Below are 19,353 nucleotides of genomic sequence, written 5' to 3' on the forward strand. Positions count from 1 at the left end.
TTTAGATTTTTTGACACTGGCCTACACACAATACGCAATAATGTCAAAGTGGAATTATGTTTTTCAAAATTTGTACAAATTAATTTAAAATTAAAAGCTGAAATGTCTTGAGTCAATAAGTATTCAACCCCTTTGTTATGGCAAGCCTCAATACGTTCAGGAGTAAAAATGTGCTTAACAGGTGACATAATATGTTTCATGGACTCACTCTGTGTGCAATAATAGTGTTTAACATGCTTTTCGAATGACTATCATCTCTGTACCCCACACATGCTATTATCTGAAAGGTCCCTCAGTCGAGCAGTGAATTTCAAACACAGATTCAACCACAAAGACCAACAAGGTTTTCCAGTGCCTTGCAAAGAAGGGCACCTATTGGTAAATGGGTACAAATAAAATATATATTGAATATCCCTTTGTGCATAGTGAAGTTATTAATTACACTTTGGATGGTGTATCAATACACCCAGTCACTACAAAGATACAGGCATCCTTCCTAACTCAGTTGCTGGAGAGGAAGGAAACTGCTCAAGGGTTTCAGCATGGTGACTTTAAAACAGTTACAGAGTTTTAATGGCTGTGATAGGAGAAAACTGAGGATAGATCAACAACATTGTAGTTACTACACAATGCTAAGCTAATGTACAGAGTGAAAAGAAGGAAGCTTGTACAGAATAAAAATAGTCCAAAGCATGCATCCTGTTTGCAACAGGGCACTAAAGTAATACTGCAAAGAATATGGCAAAGCAATTAACTTTTTGTCCTGAATACAAAGTGTTTTGTTTTGGGCAAATCCAATACAACACATTACTGCGTACCACTCTCCATATTTTCAAGCATAGTGGTGGCTGCATCATGTTATGGGTATGCTTGTAATCGTTAAGGACTGGGGAGTTTTTCAGAAACAGAATGGAGCTAGGCACAGGCAAAGTCCTAGAGGACAACCTGGTTCAGTCTGCTTTTCACTAGACACTGGGAGATGAATTCACCTTTCAGAAGGACAATAACCTACAACACAAGGCCAAATCTACACTGGAGTTGTTTACCAAGAAGACTAGTGAATGTTCCAGAGTGGCCTAGTTACAGTTTTGACTTAAAGCTACTTGAAAATCTATGGCAAGACCTGAAAATTGCTGTCTAGCAATGATCAACAACCAATTTTACAGAGTTTGAAGATTTTTGAAAAGAATAATGGCAAATATTGTAAAATCCAGGTGTGCAAAGCTCTTACCCAGAAAGACACAGCTGTAATCACTGCCAAAAGCGATTCTAACATGAATTGACTGGTGTGAATAGTCATTTTCAATACATTTGCTAACATTTCTATCTTTGTCATTATGGGGTGTTGTGTGTAGATGGGTGAGAGTCACAAAATCAATTAAATCCATTTTGAATTCAGGCTGTAACACAACAAAATGTGGGATAAGTCAAGGGGTATGAATACTTTTTGAAGGCACTGTATCTGGGTGGAAATATTTGTTGTAAGTAGTGTCTTGGAGAAGCATTTGATTTTTAATATGATTTTGTTGCTGTTTTTGTAATAAACTTGTAATAAAGGCAAACGTTTGGACACACCTACTCATTCCAGGGTTTTTCTTTATTTGTACTATTTTCTACATTGTAGAATAATAGTGAAGACATCAAAACTATGAAATAACACATGGAATCATGTAGTAACTAAAAAAGTTTTACGCAAATCAAAGTATATTTTATATTTGAGATTCTTCAAATAGCCACCCTTTGCCTTGACAGCTTTGCACACTTGGCTTTCTCTCAACCAGCTTCATGAGGTAGTCACCTGGAATGCATTTAAATTAACAGGTGTACCTTGTTAAAAGTTAATTTGTGGAATTTCTTTCTTTCTTAATGCGTTTGAGCCTATCAATTGGGGAGGCATTGTCCATATTATGGCAAGAACAGCTCAAATAAGCAAAGAGTAACGACAGTCTATCATTACTTTAAGACATGAAGGTCAGTCAATACGGAACATTTCAAGAACTTTGAAAGTTTCTTCAAGTGCAGTCGCAAAAACCATCAAGCGCTATGATGAAACTGGCTCTCATGAGGACCGTCACAGGAATGGAAGACCCAGAGTTACCTCTGCTGCAGAGGATAAGTTCATTAGAGTTACCAGCCTCAGATATTGCAGCCCAAATAAATGCTTCACAGAGTTCAAGTAACAGACACATCTCAACATCAACTGTTCAGAGGGGACTGTGTGAATCAGGCCTTCATGGTCAAATTGCTGCAAAGAAACCACTACTAAAGGACACCAATAAGAAGAAGAGACTTGCTTGGGCCAAGAAACACGAGCAATGGACATTAGACCAGTGGAAATGTGTTCCAACCGCCGTGTCTTTGTGAGACGCGGTGTGGGTGAATGGATGATCTCCGCATGTGTAGTTCCCATTGTAAAGCGTGGAGGTGCTTTGCTGGTGACACTGTCTGTGATTTATTTAGAATTCAAGGCACACTTAACCAGCAATGCTACCACAGCATTATGCAGCGATACGCCATCCCATGCGGTTGTGTCAAAGGGCAGTAGGTTTGTTTTGAACCTACTTATGCCAGAAGCTGCGGAATTACCTCTAGACAGGCCAGGCCACTGAGTATCAAATCAATATGTTTTGGTTGCGTACACATGTGCAGATGTTATCGCAGGTGCAGCGAAATGTTTATTTTTCTAGCTCCAACAGTGAAGCATACCTAACAATACAAAGCAATCAAAGAAATAAAAATGTATTAAGAAATATCAGAATGAGCAATGGCAATGTCAGGATTTTTTAGCCTTGAGACAATTGAGACATGGATTGTGTATGTGTGCCATTCAGAGGGTGAATGGGCAAGACAAGTGATTTAAGTGCCTTTCAATAGGGTATGGTAGTAGGTGCCAGGCGTACTGGTTTGAGTGTGACAAGAACTGCCACGCTGCTGGGTTTTTCACGCTCAACCGTCTCCCGTGTGTCTCAAGAATGGTCCACCACCCAAAGGACATCCAGCCAACTTGACACAACTGTGGGAAGCATTGGAGTCAACATGGGCCAACATCCCTGTGGAACCCTATCAACACCTTGTAGAGTCCATGTCCCAACGAAGTGAGGGCAAAAGAGGGTGTAACTCAATATTAGGAAGGTTTTCCTGATGTTTTGTACACTCAGTGTATGTATACAGTATAATGGTGTGTATAGACAGTATGGACAGTATATTAATAGGAAAGGTGTTTACATCAGTAGTTATATAGGATGAGCCTTGACTAGAATACAGTATGTAAACATTATTAAAGTGACCAGTGTTCAATGACTATGTACATAGGGCAGCAATCTCTAAGGTGCAGGGTAGAGTACCAGGTAGTAGCCTGCTAGTAACAGTGACTAAGTTCAGGGCAGGGTACTGGGCTGAGGCTGGCTACTGGTGACTATTCAACAGTCTGATGGCCTGGAGATAGAAGCTGTTTTTCAGTCTCTCTGCCCCAGCTTTAATGCACCTGTACTGTCTCCGCCTTCTAGATGGCAGCGGTGTGAACAGGCCATGGCTCGGGTGGCTGAGGTCCTTGATGATCTTCTTGGCTTTCCTGTGACACCGGGGCACTCTGCCTGCCCTACAGGCCAACTACAGCACCCGGTGTGCTGACCGCATCACCCTGTAGAGAGCCCTGAGGTTGCGGATGGTGAAATTGCTGTACCAGGCAGTGATACAGCCAGACGATGCTCTCAATGGTGCATTTGTAGATGTTTTAGGGGCCAAGCCACATTTCTTCAGCCTCCTGAGGTTGAAGAGGCGCTGTTGTGCCTTCTTCAACACACTGTCTGTGTGGATGAACCATTTCAGGTTGTCAGTGATGTGCACGCCTGGGAACTTGAAGCTTTTCACCCTTTCCACTGTGGCCCTGTCGATGTGGATTGGGGGTGTGCTGTCTCTGCTGTCTCCTGAAGTCCACAATCAGCTCCTTCGTAGTGTTGACGTTGAAGGAGAGGTTGTTTTCCTGGCACCACTCCGCCAGGGCCCTCACCTCCTCTCTGTAGGCTGTCTCGTTGCTGTTGGTGAATCAGGCCTGCCACTGTTGTATCGTCAGCAAACTTGAGTAGATTTTTTATGACAGTCAGGTGGCTATCCAGCTCCCTCAGATGTCTCAGATCTATTCTACCTGTTCTTAACAGAGTTCCGATGACTTATGATGCTGACCTATCGCCATGTGAGTGTCAGGAGAGTCACAGGACACAAATAGAGCCCAGCGTTCTGTGTTCCTGTCTGGGCAGTGGGGTGGCTGAGGGCTGGGCTGGCCTGGTCCAGATTGACGCTCTATTTGTGGGCTGGGGCAGATGGTAGACTTATAACAGGACGAAGGAAGAGATGGAGGGCTGTGGTTAGCTCTCCTACTCCCAGGCTGCATGCGTACTAGTGAAATGTCACTGTGAGCGTGAATATACTTAGTCATTTTAAGACGTTTATTGGCAAATTTGCCTATTTTATTTTTTTCTGAGTGAATTATTATTTATGTGGCCTTGTATTTGTGTTGTTGTGTGCATCATGAGCACACAACAACTCTGCTCGAGCACTTGTGATTTTACACGTCTGCATATCTGTCTGTGTCTATTTTCTGTTTCAGTGTGTGCCCCCGGTGTGTGTGTGTGTGTGTGATTGTGTGTGTGTTGTATGTTGAGGGTGGGCTTCAAGGGTCTGTTTGTAACTCTCAGCAGATGGTCCTCCTTACATCAGTCAGCCACATGCCAGAGTGTCGGGTAGCAGAACCCACTCACCAGAGAGCTGGGTGTCCTTACAGTCAGCTGCTACTAAACATTTAGACAAAGGGCTACTTTTGTCAACTTCAAACAGGAGGATTCCGATTTTTGTGTGATGAGAGCTACAATAGGCCTTCTGACAAAGACTTGACTACATGCCAACCCCCATTCATATAAGCTGATTAGCATAGCTAGCATACAGAAATCAGTGGTGGTAGTCAGTCATTTTTAACTGTAATGCAGTTGATTGCTAAAGATGCCATAAACATGTGTTGGGGTTGACATTCATCAAAAGTAGATCCATGCATTTGTTACTTCTAGATTGGACTACTGCAATGCTCTATTTTCCGGCTACCCGGATAAAGCACTAAATAAACTTCAGTTAGTGCTAAATACGGCTGCTAGAATCCTGACTAGAACCAAGAAATTTGATCATATTACTCCAGTGCTAGCTTCCCTACACTGGCTTCCTGTTAAGGCAAGGGCTGATTTCAAGGTTTTACTGTTAACCTATAAAGCGTTACATGGGCTTGCTCCTACCTATCTTTCCGAGTTGGTCCTGCCGTACATACCAATACGTACGCTACGGTCACAAGACGCAGGCCTCCTAATTGTCCCTAGAATTTCTAAGCAAACAGCGGGAGGCAGGGCTTTCTCCTATAGATCTCCATTTTTATGGAACAGTCTGCCTACCCATGTGAGAGACGCAGACTCGGTCTCAACCTTTAAGTCTTTACTGAAGACTTATCTCTTCAGTAGGTCATATGATTGAGTGTAGTCTGGCCCAGGAGTGTGAAGGTGAACGGAAAGGCTGGAGCAACGAACAGCCCTTGCTGTCTCTGCCAGGCCGGTTCCCCTCTCCACTGGGGTTCTCTGCCTCTAACCCTGTTGCAGGGGCTGAGTCACTGGCTTGCTGGTGCTCTTTCATGCCGTCCCTGGGAGGGGTGCGTCACTTGAGTGGGTTGAGTTACTGACGTGATCTTCCTGTCTGGGTTGGCGCCCCCCCTTGGTTTGTGCTGTGGTGGAGACCTCTGTGGGCTATACTCGGCCTTGTCTCAGGATTGTAAGTTGGTGGTTGGGGATATCCCTCTAGTGGTGCGGGGGCTGTGCTTTGGCGGAGTGGGTGGGGTTATATCCTTCCTGTTTGGCCCTGTCCGGGGGTTTCTTCGGATGGGGCCACAGTGTCTCCGGACCGCTCCTGTCTCAGCCTCCAGTATTTATGCTGCAGTAGTTTATGTGTCGGGGGGCTGGGGTTAGTTGGTTATACCTGGAGTACTTCTCCTGTCTTATCCAGTGTCCTGTGTGAATTTAAGTATGCTCTCTCTAATTCTCTCGTTCTCTCTTTCTCTCTGAGAACCTGAGCCCTAGGACCATACGTCAGGACTACCGGGCATGATGACACCTTGCTGTCCCCAGTCCGCCTGGCCTTGCTGCTATTCCAGTTTCAACTGTTCTGCCTGCGGCTACGAAACCCCTACCTGTCCCAGACCTGCTGTTTTCAACTCTAAATGATCGGCTATGAAAAGCCAACTGAGAGACCTGAGCCCTAGGACCATACGTCGGGACTACCGGCCGTGGTGACTCCTTGCTGTCCCCAGTCCGCCTGGCCTTGCTGCTATTCCAGTTTAAACTGTTCTGCCTGCGGTTATGGAACCCCTACCTGTCCCAGACCTGCTGTTTTAAACTCTAATGATCGGCTATGAAAAGCCAACTGAGATTTATTCCTGATTATTATTTGACCATGCTTGTCACTTATGAACATTTTTGAACATCTTGGCATGGTTCTGTTATAATCTCCACCCGGCACAGCCAGAAGAGGACTGGCCACCCCTCATAGCCTGGTTCCTCTCTAGGTTTCTTCCTAGGTTTTGCCTTTCTAGGGAGTTTTTCCTAGCCACCGTGCTTCTACACCTGCATTACTAGCTGTTTGGGGTTTTAGGCTGGGTTTCTGTACAGCACTTCGAGATATTAGCTGATGTAAGAAGGGCTATATAAAATAAAATTGATTGATTGATCATACCCCCGATTTTTACCTCAACATAGTGTTAAATACACATAGAAACAATAGCCTAAATGAAGGGTAATTTTGCTGGGGGGGGTATTGAGAAGACTCTGGATATTTCCCCCACGGCCCTTTCCCCCACACGTTTCCATGGCAATTCCATTATTTTCTTCAAGTTCGATTTACCTATTTTCCGCATCTATTGACCCTGTCGGTATTAGATAGAACGTCACGGCCCCGCCGCCTGTCGGGAAAACAACCGGTGGTTACCTAGTTTAACCCATTGGCTCACAGCAAATACTTAGCCTTTTTTAGCAATTTTCTTTTTGTCTGCATGTTTTAGTCAATTACAAAACTACATTTAAGCAAAGTACATGTCTAAAGATTACTTTTCAACATTGCCTGCTCCGGAGTGTTCTCACTACTTAGAAAAACATAATATTGTAGGGCTTCGGTCATGCCTTCTTTTCATGACGGTGCTAGCAGCCACGTGAGTGCTAGCTAGCTACCAACTGGAACATTAAGCTAGCCAAGACCAACAACACAAACTATACAGCTACAAGTAGTTTGTGGCGTTACAAACGGACTATACTAAACAAGTTAAATGTTTTACCTGTGATTAAATGTTTTCCACACACATGCTACATGCTTTCCCCCTTCTGATAACCAGGTGGCGAATCGCATCTCTGCATGTCTGGCAGACATATCAGTATGGATGACGGATCACCACCTCAAGCTGAACCCTGGCAAGACGGAGCTGCTCTTCCTCCCGGGGAAGGACTGCCCGTTCCATGATCTCGCCATCACGGTTGACAACTCCGCTGTGTCCTCCTCCCAGAGTGCGAAGAGCCTAGGCGTGACCCTGGACAACACCCTGTCGTTCTCCGCCAACATCAAGGTGGTGACCCGCTCCTGCAGGTTCATGCTCTACAACATTCGGAGAGTACGACCCTGCCTTACACAGGAAGCGGCACAGGTCCTAATCCAGGCACTTGTCATCTCCCGTCTGGACTACTGCAACTCGCTGTTGGCTGGCCTCCCTGCCTGTGCCATTAAACCCCTACAACTCATCCAGAATGCCGCAACCCGTCTGGTGTTCAACCTTCCCAAGTTCTCTCACGTCACCCCCTCCTCCGCACACTCCACTGGCTTCCAGTTGAAGCTCGCATCCGCTACAAGACCATGGTGCTTGCCTATGGAGCAGTGAGGGAACGGCACCTCTGTACCTTCAGGCTCTGATCAGTCCCTACACCCAAACGAGGGCATTGCGTTCATCCACCTCTGGCCTGCTGGCTCCCTTCCTCTGCGGAAGCATAGCTCCCGCTCAGCCCAGTCAAAACTGTTCGCTGCTCTGGCACCCCAATGGTGGAACAAGCTCCCTCACGACGCCAGGACAGCGGAGTCACTCACCACCTTCCGGAGACATTTGAAACCCCCACCTCTTTAAGGAATACCTGGGATAGGATAAAGTAATCCTTCTACCCCCCAAATTGTAAAGTGGTTATCCCACTGGCTATAGGGTGAACGCACCAATTTGTGAGTCGCTCTGGCTAAGAGCGTCTGCTAAATGACGTTAATGTGCCCTTGAGCAAGGCACTTAACCCTAATTGCTCCTGTAAGTCGCTCTGGATAAGAGCGTCTGCTAAATGACTAAAATGTAAAATGTAAAATGTATGTAGCCTACTTGGATACCAGGTCCCCACATTTCCCACTCTCCCATGCCGAATAGCCTGAAGCCACAGGGCTCTTCTTGCAGGCTCTATTTCCCAACGTGGGTGCATTGCGAACCGTAAGTCAGGATTTTTGACCTGGTTACATGTAAATTGAACTACATAGCAGCTTTTTGGCATGTTTTATTATTTCTGTATAACAAAAAAATCGACAACGAAGTATTATACGTACATAGTCCCAGTCGGTATTCACATAATAATAAGGAATGTTGTAATGTTTTCATCAGGGGTGGTCAACCATCTTCCAGGAGAGCTAATGGGTGTGCAGGCTTTTATTCCTGTTCCCCTAGCAAACCACATTTTAGAAATTAGCTGCTCAACCGGACCTTGATAAACTGTCTCTGATGTGTTTGAGCAGTGCTTGATCAAAAGCCTGCACACCAGTGGCGGCTGGTGGGAGGAGCTATAGGAGGACAGGCTCATTGTAATGGCTGGAATGAAATAAATAGAATGGTATCAAACACATCAAACATATGGAAACCACGTTTGACTCCGTTCCATTTATTCCATTCCAGCCATTACAATGAGCCCGTCCTCCTATAGCTCCTCCCACCAGCCTCCACTGCTGCACACCCAGTAGCTCTCTAGACTGAGGGTTGACCACATGTCTTTTATATAGTTGCTTAACAGGTATTCTACTTTGCTCAACAACAGGAGATGGTACATGGGATCAGAGAGCAGCCTCCCAGTGTTGCCCTTTCTACCTTCTGGGATTATCGCCATGGCTGTGTACATCCCGCCCCAAGCCGACACCAAAAAGGCTCTCAAAGATTTTAATTGGACTCTGAACAAACTGAAGACCGCATTCCCGGAGGCAGCGTTCATTGTTGCGGGGGACTTTATCAAAAGTAATTTGAGAACCATGCTCCCAAATTATTACCAACACACAACTGTCTAACTCGCAGAAATTCTACTATTAACCACTGCTACACACCTTTTCGACACGGGTATAAGACCCTCTCCCGTCCTCCTTTCGGCAAATCCGACCATGACTCCATCTTACTTCTCCCCGCCTACAAACAAAAACTCAAGAGGGAAGTTACGGTGGTCAGGTTTGTACAGCGTTGGTCCGACCAATCAGCTCCAAGACTGTTTTAATCACGTGGACTGGAATATGTTCCGGGTTGCCTCTGGAGATAACATCAATGAATACGCCAACTCAGTCACCGGATTCATAAAAAAATGCATGGATGAGGTGATACCAATAGTGTCTTTCAAAATGTTCTCGAATCAAAAACCATGGATTGATAGCAGCCTTGTAGGAAAACTGAAAGAGAGAGATGCTGCTTATAAACAGGGCAAGGTGACCAGGGACAGTAGTATGGTTAAATAGTACAAATACGACCTACACAGATCGATCAAGATGGCGAGACACAAGTCAGCGGGTCGGATACTAGGCGTATGTGGCAGGGGCTCCTAACAATCACGGATTACAAAAATAAAGCCAGCCACATCGCGGTCACCAACGCCACCCTACCGGAGGAGCTAATCACCTTTTTCTCTCGATTCGAGCACAATGACCCTGAGCTGACGAGGAGAGCCCCCAATGACAACTTGGGCTACACACTCACAGTCTCCACTGAGGACGTATGCAAGTCATTCAAAGGTATTAACCCTCGCAAGGCTGCCGGCCCAGACGGCATCCCTAGCCGTGCCATCAGAGCATGTGCAGACCAGCTGGCTGTTGTGTTCTTGGACATTTTCAATCTCACCCTAGCTCAGGTCGCTATACCCACCTGCTTCAAGATGTCCACTATCATCCCTGTGCCCAAGAAAGGGAAAGTAACTGAACTGAATGACTACCGACAAGTAGCACCCACTTCCGTCATCATGAAGTGCTTCGAGAGGCTAGTCAAAGACCATATCACCTCCTCCCTCCCCGACACACTCAACCCGCTCCAATTCGCCTACCGCCCTGACAGATCCACAGACGACACAATCGCCATTGCACTGCACACTGCCTTTACCCACCTGGACAAAAGGAATGCATATGTGAGGATGCTGTTCATCGACTACAGCTCGTCTTTCAATTCCATAGTGCCCTGTAAGCTCATTACAAAGCTCACAGCCCTGGGTCTGAACTCCTCCCTACGCAACTGGGCCCTGGACTTCCTGACGGGCCGCCCCCAGGTGGTGAAGGTAGGCAACACTACCTCCTCGACACTGATTCTCAACACAAGGGCCACACAAGGGTGCGTCCTCCGTTCCGTCCTGTAGTCCCTGTATACCCACGACTGCGTACCCACGACACAGTTCCAACTCCATCATCAAGTTCGCTGACGACACAACAGTAGTAACCCTGATTACCAACAACAACGACACAGCCTACAGGGAGGAGGTAGGCACTCTGACGGCGTGGTGCCAGGTAAACAACCTCTCCCTCAACGTTAGCGAAACAAAGGAGCTGATTGTGGACTTCAGGAGGGTTCAGGCTGGACACACCCCCATCCTCATCAATGGGGCCGCCGTGGAGACTGTCAATAACTTCAAATTCCTCGTCGTTCACATCTCAGAGAAGCTGAAATGGTTTAACCACACGGACACCGTGGTGAAGAAGGCACGACATTGACTCTTCAACCTCAGGATGCTGAATAAATTTGGCCTGTCTCCGAGGGCATACTGTCAGGCTGCAACACAGCATGGTATGGCAACTCCACCGCCGCGGACCGCAAGGCGCTTCAGAGGGTGATTCGCGCAGCCGAACGCACCATTGGGTGCACACTGCCTGCCCTCCAGGACACCTACAACACCAGGTGTCGCAGGAAGGCCAAGAAGATAATCAGGGACCCCAGCCACCCGAGCCATGCCCTGTTCTCCCCGCTTCCATCACTCAGACACGGGCAGTACAGGAGCATCATGGCAAAAACAGGAAGACTGGCCAATAGCTTCTACCCTCAGACCAGGTTGCTGAATAGCCACCACTAGTCAGCTACCTGCTCCCGCCTCCCCCCAGCTACTCCCCTTATGGATATTTCCCCCCCACACCCCCTCAACGGTCACTTACCTATACATGCTGCTCCCCCTATGGACATCTTCCCCCCACCCACCCAACTGACTTTTACTCTGACCCCACCCCAACCACATTCATCACTGTTGTTGTTTTTTTATAATAATTTGTATTGTTTTGATTTCACTTGGTCCCCACATCCCCTCAATGGCCATGCTGTTCCCCCTATGGTCATCCCCCCCACCCCATAAAGTCTTTACTCTGCCTCCCCCCCAATGGACATTTAGTTATTCATCACTGCTACAGTTATGATGTATATAGTGCTATTTCTATTTATTTTGTATTACCATCTTCATTATTGTATTTCACTTAGTCCTTCTTGTTGGAGCTCGGAGCCTAAGATTTTCACTGTACCCTGCAATCACACCTGCAACCCTGTACATGTGACTATTAAACACTCTAAATCTGAATCTCTGATACCACATTACGCTTAGTTTTTTTATACGTTTATACGTATAATTGACTAAAACAAGCAGACAACAAGAAAATTGGGTTTAAGAAATGTCAAGTTTTTGCTGTGAGCCAATGGGGTAACCTAGGTAACCACAGGTTGTTTTCCCCACAGGCAGGCAGGGTTGCGACCAATGACCTATATAAACCCTGGATTGCTGATGCTATGTATTGACAGGCTTTGAAGCCACCTGTCGGCGATATTGGCACTCCCTAGGAAAAGTAATCTGTAGGAATGAATAGAATTAACTGTTTCAAAGACAAAATTACATTTATTTAAGTATTTTTTGTTTTAGTGGGGACAGTAACATTAGTACTCTCTAAAAATGTATACTGTATACTTTAAAATATACTATTTTTAAATATTTTGCATTATGCATGTATGCATTAAGGTGTCTGTAATAGAATAAATGTGTCAAAAACGAATCTAGACATGAATAAATGCATTTCTATAGCTTCCTAAATCTTTTTTTTTACAATTGAGGAGTACCAAGATGACTGCGCTGTGGCTTCAGTACAGCGGCCCCTGTCAGTCAACAATGCAGGGTTTATACACATCATTGGTCACAACGTTCTATTTAATACCGACTGGATCTATTGGAAACATTGTAACATTGGGCATTCTGATGTAATACATTTCATTTTAAACATAAACATTGAGCGTGGGGAGAACAGAGGATTCACGTTTATTGCATTTTTACCACCAGCCAATATGATCACACCCCACCAGAGAAGCTCTCGCCACTCAAACTTCCACACAAGTTAATTGTGAACGCTGTAGCCTATTTTATATCCAGCAAGCAAGAGCAAGGTAGGGCCTTTCCTATATATGTATTTATTTATATTCCTCAAAATAAGTTACCAAACTATATTGCTACTTCTGGGACACGCATTGGGCTAGGCTACTGGTTCAAGAGCAATAAGTGGAATACAGAGAGGATGGACGAGAGTGAGGCCAGTAAAGATGCCAGCAGAGATGCATCATGCATGAATTGCGCAAGAATGTAACATTGAAGAGAGATGTCTAAATTGGAAGTTAATTCATAGGCTGGGCTATTAATCCACCATTCCTATGCTAGCCTATTGTTATGTGGGCAGCTTGTCTCTCCCTTTTCTGTTTCCCTTCCTCCTTGTTTTGTCCCCTCTGTGTCTGTTGTATCTGTATGTGTGTTTGTCCCCTTTATGTGGGTGTGTCTGGAGTGGATCAGGGGGCGTGCTCAGGATCTGCCTCTCCTGTGCAGCTGCGGGTTGTTTCCAGTGATTCCTGCCTACGCAGCTGCATCCTATTCTCTAATCAACCTGCACTACTAATTCCGGGGCATGGCTCTCCACCGGCGCCAGATCGTTGTTCTTACCAGAGCGGTAACTTGGCTCACCAGTAAAGTTATTTTGTCTTTGTCTTCAGCCTGGCTCTCCACTCTCCTTAACCTGTCATTTGTTTTGTCTTTAGTTTCGGACATACCTCCCAACCTGCCTGCCTTCCTGCCGGTCGGCCTGCCTGCCTGCCTGCCTGCCTCAGCCTCTCCTTCCTCCGGAGCCGACTAGCCCACTCTGTTCCTTTACTTCAGTTGTTTTTGGACTAAGACAATTTTAACTTTTATTAAATATTTTTGTTTCTTCCACTCCCTTTGTCGTGTTTGTTTCTCTGAGTGCTGGGTTGAACCATAGCCTAACAGAACGATCTGGCCATGGACCCAACAGAGAGACAGCACGGGGCAAACGAAGACAGCTTCCAACAAGCTATCCAGGCTCAAGGAACGTTGCTAGGACAGCATGACCAACTGATTCGGACTCTTTTGGAAAATAATCATCAACTGCTGAACCAGGTGACTCAGTTAACTACACAAGTCTCTAAATTGTCTGTTATCAGTTCTCCATCTCTCTCTGACCCCCAGTTTGATGCACCCCAAGTTGGTTCCTCGGACATGATGCAGGCTTCGTTCCATCGGGAACCCCCTGTCACGTCGCCCTGAACCGTTCAATGGAGAATTGGACAAGTGCCGGGGATTTTTGCTTCAGTGTGACTTGATTTTTTCGGCAGAGACCACTGTCATTTTCTACTGATTCCTCTAAGGTACATTATGTTCTGGGGCTGTTAAGAGGGAGAGCTCTGGTTTGGGCTGAGGCTGTGTGCTCAAATCAAACTTTGACTGGATTGACTTTCGCTGATTTTTCTGCTAAATTGAAGACTGTTTTTGACCATCCTGACCATGTGGGTAATTCCTCCAAGATACTTTTTAATTTGAGGCAGGGTTCTAACAGTGTGGCTGAGTACTCTATTGAGTTCTGGACTTTGGCAGCGGACTCCAAGTGGAACAATGTGGCACTTCAAGGAGCATTTCTAAACGGTTTGAATGAAGCCATTAAGGATGAACTGGCTGCTCGTGACGAGCCACATGATTTACATTCTCTCGTTTCCCTGTCCATTAAGCTAGACAACCGGTTGCGGGAGAGGCGTCGGGAGAGAGGCGGTCGGCCGCATCTAGGAGGACGAGTTCCCCAGCCTTCAACCACTCGAGTCTCGCCTCCCCGGAGCCGGCAGCTTCTTATTTCTGATTCCATCCCGAGCACAGAGGAGGAACCTATGCAAGTGGGTCGAGCTCGACTACCTCCAGCAGAACGGCAACGGCGCCTCCAGGCGGGTGAGTGCCTGTACTGTGGAGACGCCACACACATTCTGGCTACATGCCCTAAGCGGCCAAAAGACAAGGCTCGCTCGTAACGGTGGGTCTACTTGCGAGCCCAGAGTTAGATCCTGAACCCATCATTCCCCGATTACAAGTACCTGTAACCTTACGTTTCCAGAGTCATTCCCTGCCACTCTCAGCTCTCATAGACTCAGGTGCAGAAGACAACTTTATTAGCCACCAGTTCGTTACACAAGCTCGTATCCCCATGGAGCCACTACCTACCCCCATTCGGGTCACAGCCCTTGATGGGCGCCTCCTCGCGGAGATAACTCATCAAACCACCCCCGTTTCCCTAGTGATTTCTGGCAATCATTGTGAAAGCATTCAGCTAAGAGTTATGTCTGGCTCAGCTACCTCCCCTAATCCTTGGCTTCCCCTGGTTGGCTCTTCACAACCCACAAATTGATTGGACACGTCACACCATTCTCAGTTGGAGCACTAACTGCCATTCAGAGTGCCTTAGGTCAGCGGTTCCCCCACTAAGTGTAACCCAACTCATCCCTCAGCTCCTCTTGATCTGTCATCTGTCCCCAAAGAATACCATGACTTAGCGGAGGTTTTCAGTAAGGACAAGGCTCTGTCTCTACCACCACATAGGCCTTATGATTGCCCTATTGAACTGCTTCCTGGTGCTCCCTTGCCCTCTAGTCGCTTATACAATCTGTCCCGACCGGAAAGAGAGGCAATGGAGCAGTACATTGGTGATTCTCTGGTCTCGGGCATAATCCGTCCCTCGTCGTCTCCTTTGGGTGCAGGTTTCTTTTTCGTGGAAAAGAAGGACAAGTCGTTACGCCCCTGTATCGATTTCAGGGGTTTAAACAACATAACTGTTAAAAACAAGTATCCCCTTCCACTCATCAACTCTGCTTTTGAACCTCTGCATGGCGCCACAGTTTTCTCAAGCTCGACCTCAGGAACGCTTATCACCTTGTCCGGATCCGTAAGGGAGATGAGTGGAAAACCGCTTTCAACACTCCACTGGGACATTTTGAGTATTTGGTCATGCCCTTTGGGCTCTCAAACGCCCCTGCTGTTTTCCAAGCCATGGTGAACGATGTTCTTAGGGATTTTTTGAACCGTTTTGTCTTTGTATACCTGGATGATATTCTTGTTTTTCCAAGTCACCCGAGGAGCATGAGTCACACGTCCGTCAAGTCCTTCAACGGCTCTTGGAAAACAAGCTGTATGTCAAAGCAGAGAAGTGTGAGTTCCACAAACAGTCTACATCGTTCCTTGGTTTCATCATTGAGAGCGGGCAGGTGAAGGCGGACCCCGAGAAGATCCGGGCAGTGACGGAATGGCCCATACCCACCACCCGTAAGCAACTTCAACGATTTTTGGGCTTTGCTAACTTCTACCGTAGGTTCATTAAGGGTTTTAGTAAAGTGGTGGCACCCCTTACTAGACTCACATCCCCAAAAGTCCCTTTTCTGTGGTCCCCTGAGGCGGAGCAGGCGGTAGGGGTTTTGAAGGAACTGTTTTCCACCTCCCCTGTGTTGATACACCCCAATACCTCTCTGCAGTTTGTTGTGGAGGTGGACGCGTCGGACTCAGGTGTGGGAGCCGTCCTCTCCCAGCGCTCCCCCACTGACCAAAAGCTTCACCCCTGTGCTTTTTTCTCCAAAAAATTGTCACCCACAGAACGGAATTACGACGTTGGAAACCGAGAACTGCTGGCGGTCAAGCTAGCACTGGAAGAATGGCGGCACTGGCTGGATGGAGCTGAACTGCCGTTTGTGGTCTGGACAGACCACAAGAACTTGGCTTACATCCAAGCCACTAAGAGACTCAACTCACGCCAAGCCAGATGGGCCCTGTTTTTTAGTAGGTTTAACTTTATTCTTACATACAGACCGGGGTCAAGAAATGTTAAACCAGATGCTTTGTCCCGCCAGTTTGCTGACCCTTCGGAGACCAGCGAGCCTGAGGCAGTCCTGCCTTCCTCATGCGTCGTGGCGGCTGTTCAGTGGGAGATCGAGTCTCTTGTGAAGACTGCACTTGCCACGGACCCGGGACCGGGTGATGGACCTCCCAACCTACTCTTTGTTCCCGAGACGGTCCGGTCTCAGGTGTTGCAGTGGATTCACACCTCCCGTTTTGCTGGTCACCCTGGGATGAGACGACGTTGACGCTGCTTAGGAGACATTTTTGGTGGCCTTCAATGGAAACTGACGTTCGGGCTTTTGTGGCAGCCTGTTCAACCTGTGCTCGGGGCAAAGCCTCCCATCAGTCCCCTTCGGGGCTGCTGCTACCCCTCCCAGTTCCCAGCCGTCCCTGGTCCCACATAGCCATGGATTTTGTCACCGGCCTACCCAAGTCTGAAGGTAATGATACTATACTTACCATTGTGGACAGATTCTCTAAATCTGTTCACTATATAGCATTACCAAAATTACCGTCTGCCAGTGAGACAGCGGACCTCCTAGTCCAACATGTATTCCGTCCCCATGGAATACCTGTGGACATCGTATCTGATAGAGGCCCACAGTTTACTTCCCCGTGTTTGGAAGGTTTTCTGTTCTGCTTTGGGTGCTTCCGTTAGTCTGTCCTCAGGGTTTCATCCCCAGACCAACGGTCAAACAGAAAGAGCCAATCAAGACCTCGAAGCAACCCTTCGTTGTGTGGCTGCTCAACATCCATCATCCTGGGCCAAACATCTGCCTTGGATAGAGTACGCCCACAACTCCCTCACCACCTCTGCCACTGGTCTTTCACCCTTCGAAGTTACCATGGGTTATCAACCCCCTCTGTTTCCTGCTCAGGAGAAGGAATTGGCTGTTCCTTCGGTTCAGGAGAACCTCCGCCGCTGCCAGAGAGTGTGGCGCGACGCTCGGGAAGCGTTGCTTCGGACCACCGACAGGAACAAGATGACAGCGGATAGGAGCAGGACTCCCGCACCTGTGTTTCATCCTGGTCAAGAGGTTTGGCTGTCGTCTAAGAACGTACCTCTTCGTACCAAATCACGCAAGCTGTCTCCTCGGTACCTGGGTCCGTTTGTGGTGGAGTCCATCATTAACCCCGCTGCGGTTCGTTTGAAGTTGCCTTCAGCCATGAAGATACACCCTACTTTCCACGTCTCCCAACTGAAACCTGTGTCCTCCAGCCTTTTGTGTCCGCCGGCTGTTCCACCTCCACCTGTTCGTCTCATTGACGACCATCCGGCCTACACCGTCAGTAGGCTACTGGACTCGGAGGCGGGGTAGGGGTCTCCAATACCTAGTCGATTGGGAAGGTTATGGACCAGAGGAGAGGTCTTGGGTCCCTAAGCGTTTTGTGTTGGATCCTCAGTTGATCACGGACTTCCATCACGACAACCCTGACAGGCCTGGTGGGTCGCCAGGTGGCGACCATTGAGGGGGGGTACTGTTATGTGGGCAGCTTGTCTCTCCCTTTTCTGTTTCCCTTCCTCCTTGTTTTGTCCCCTCTGTGTCTGTTGTATCTGTATGTGTGTTTGTCCCCTTTATGTGGGTGTGTCTGGAGTGGATCAGGGGCGTGCTCAGGATCTGCCTCTCCTGTGCAGCTGCGGGTTGTTTCCAGTGATTCCTGCCTACGCAGCTGCATCCTATTCTCTAATCAACCTGCACTACTAATTCCGGGGCATGGCTCTCCACCGGCGCCAGATCGTTGTTCTTACCAGAGCGGTAACTTGGCTCACCAGTAAAGTTATTTTGTCTTTGTCTTCAGCCTGGCTCTCCACTCTCCTTAACCTGTCATTTGTTTTGTCTTTAGTTTCGGACATACCTCCCAACCTGCCTGCCTTCCTGCCGGTCGGCCTGCCTGCCTGCCTGCCTGCCTGCCTCAGCCTCTCCTTCCTCCGGAGCCGACTAGCCCACTCTGTTCCTTTACTTCAGTTGTTTTTGGACTAAGACAATTTTAACTTTTATTAAATATTTTTGTTTCTTCCACTCCCTTTGTCGTGTTTGTTTCTCTGAGTGCTGGGTTGAACCATAGCCTAACACCTATATAATTTATTAGGCATAGCCTACCATAGCCACAGGAAGTAGGTATGCTGAGGGTGATGCAGCACCCCCTGAAAAATCAGAAGAAAAAATAACAATAACAATAAAAATACAAAAATGAGGCAAAACATTTTTTTCACAAAAGTAGTGCACTGGGCCTTTACTAGTATTAATGGACCAACATAGAGTTTTGTAGCAGGGCAAAAAAAAATCTCTGCTTTGGCAAAAAAGGTAGTTGTATAATTAAGAACAGGATCTTGCAGGATTCAATAGTTGGAATTGTAAGAGCAATTGCCCAGTCCCTTTCTCTGTGATTGTCATTCTAATGGAATCCAGAAAGAACAAAACCCCGTCCTCAAACATTTACATCAAAAGGTGCACATTTATTTGCAAAGAAACAGAACATCCACATCAAATTAATTATTTTTATTGGTCAAATAACATGGAAAACAGCCACTTTTTGTGCAATATTAATTGACCATCCTTACAAACCACAATGTAAATGGACATTACTGTATTGTACATAGGCTGGTCATCTAGGTTTGTACCTGTAGACTTTCCATCCCCATGAAGAAAAACAATGCACAATACAGTAATTGAGTACATTGAGACATCAAGTGGTTTGTGGTGATGTGATGTGATGATGTGGCTCAGTTGGCAGAGCATGGCGCTTGTAATGCTATGGTTGTTGGTTTGATTCCCACGGAGGACCAGTATGAAAATGTATGCACTCACTACTGTAAGTTGCTCTGGATATGAGCATCTACTAAAATGGA

Source organism: Coregonus clupeaformis, chromosome 5, assembly GCF_020615455.1.
Source record: "Coregonus clupeaformis isolate EN_2021a chromosome 5, ASM2061545v1, whole genome shotgun sequence".
Taxonomy (NCBI): Eukaryota; Metazoa; Chordata; class Actinopteri; order Salmoniformes; family Salmonidae; genus Coregonus; species Coregonus clupeaformis.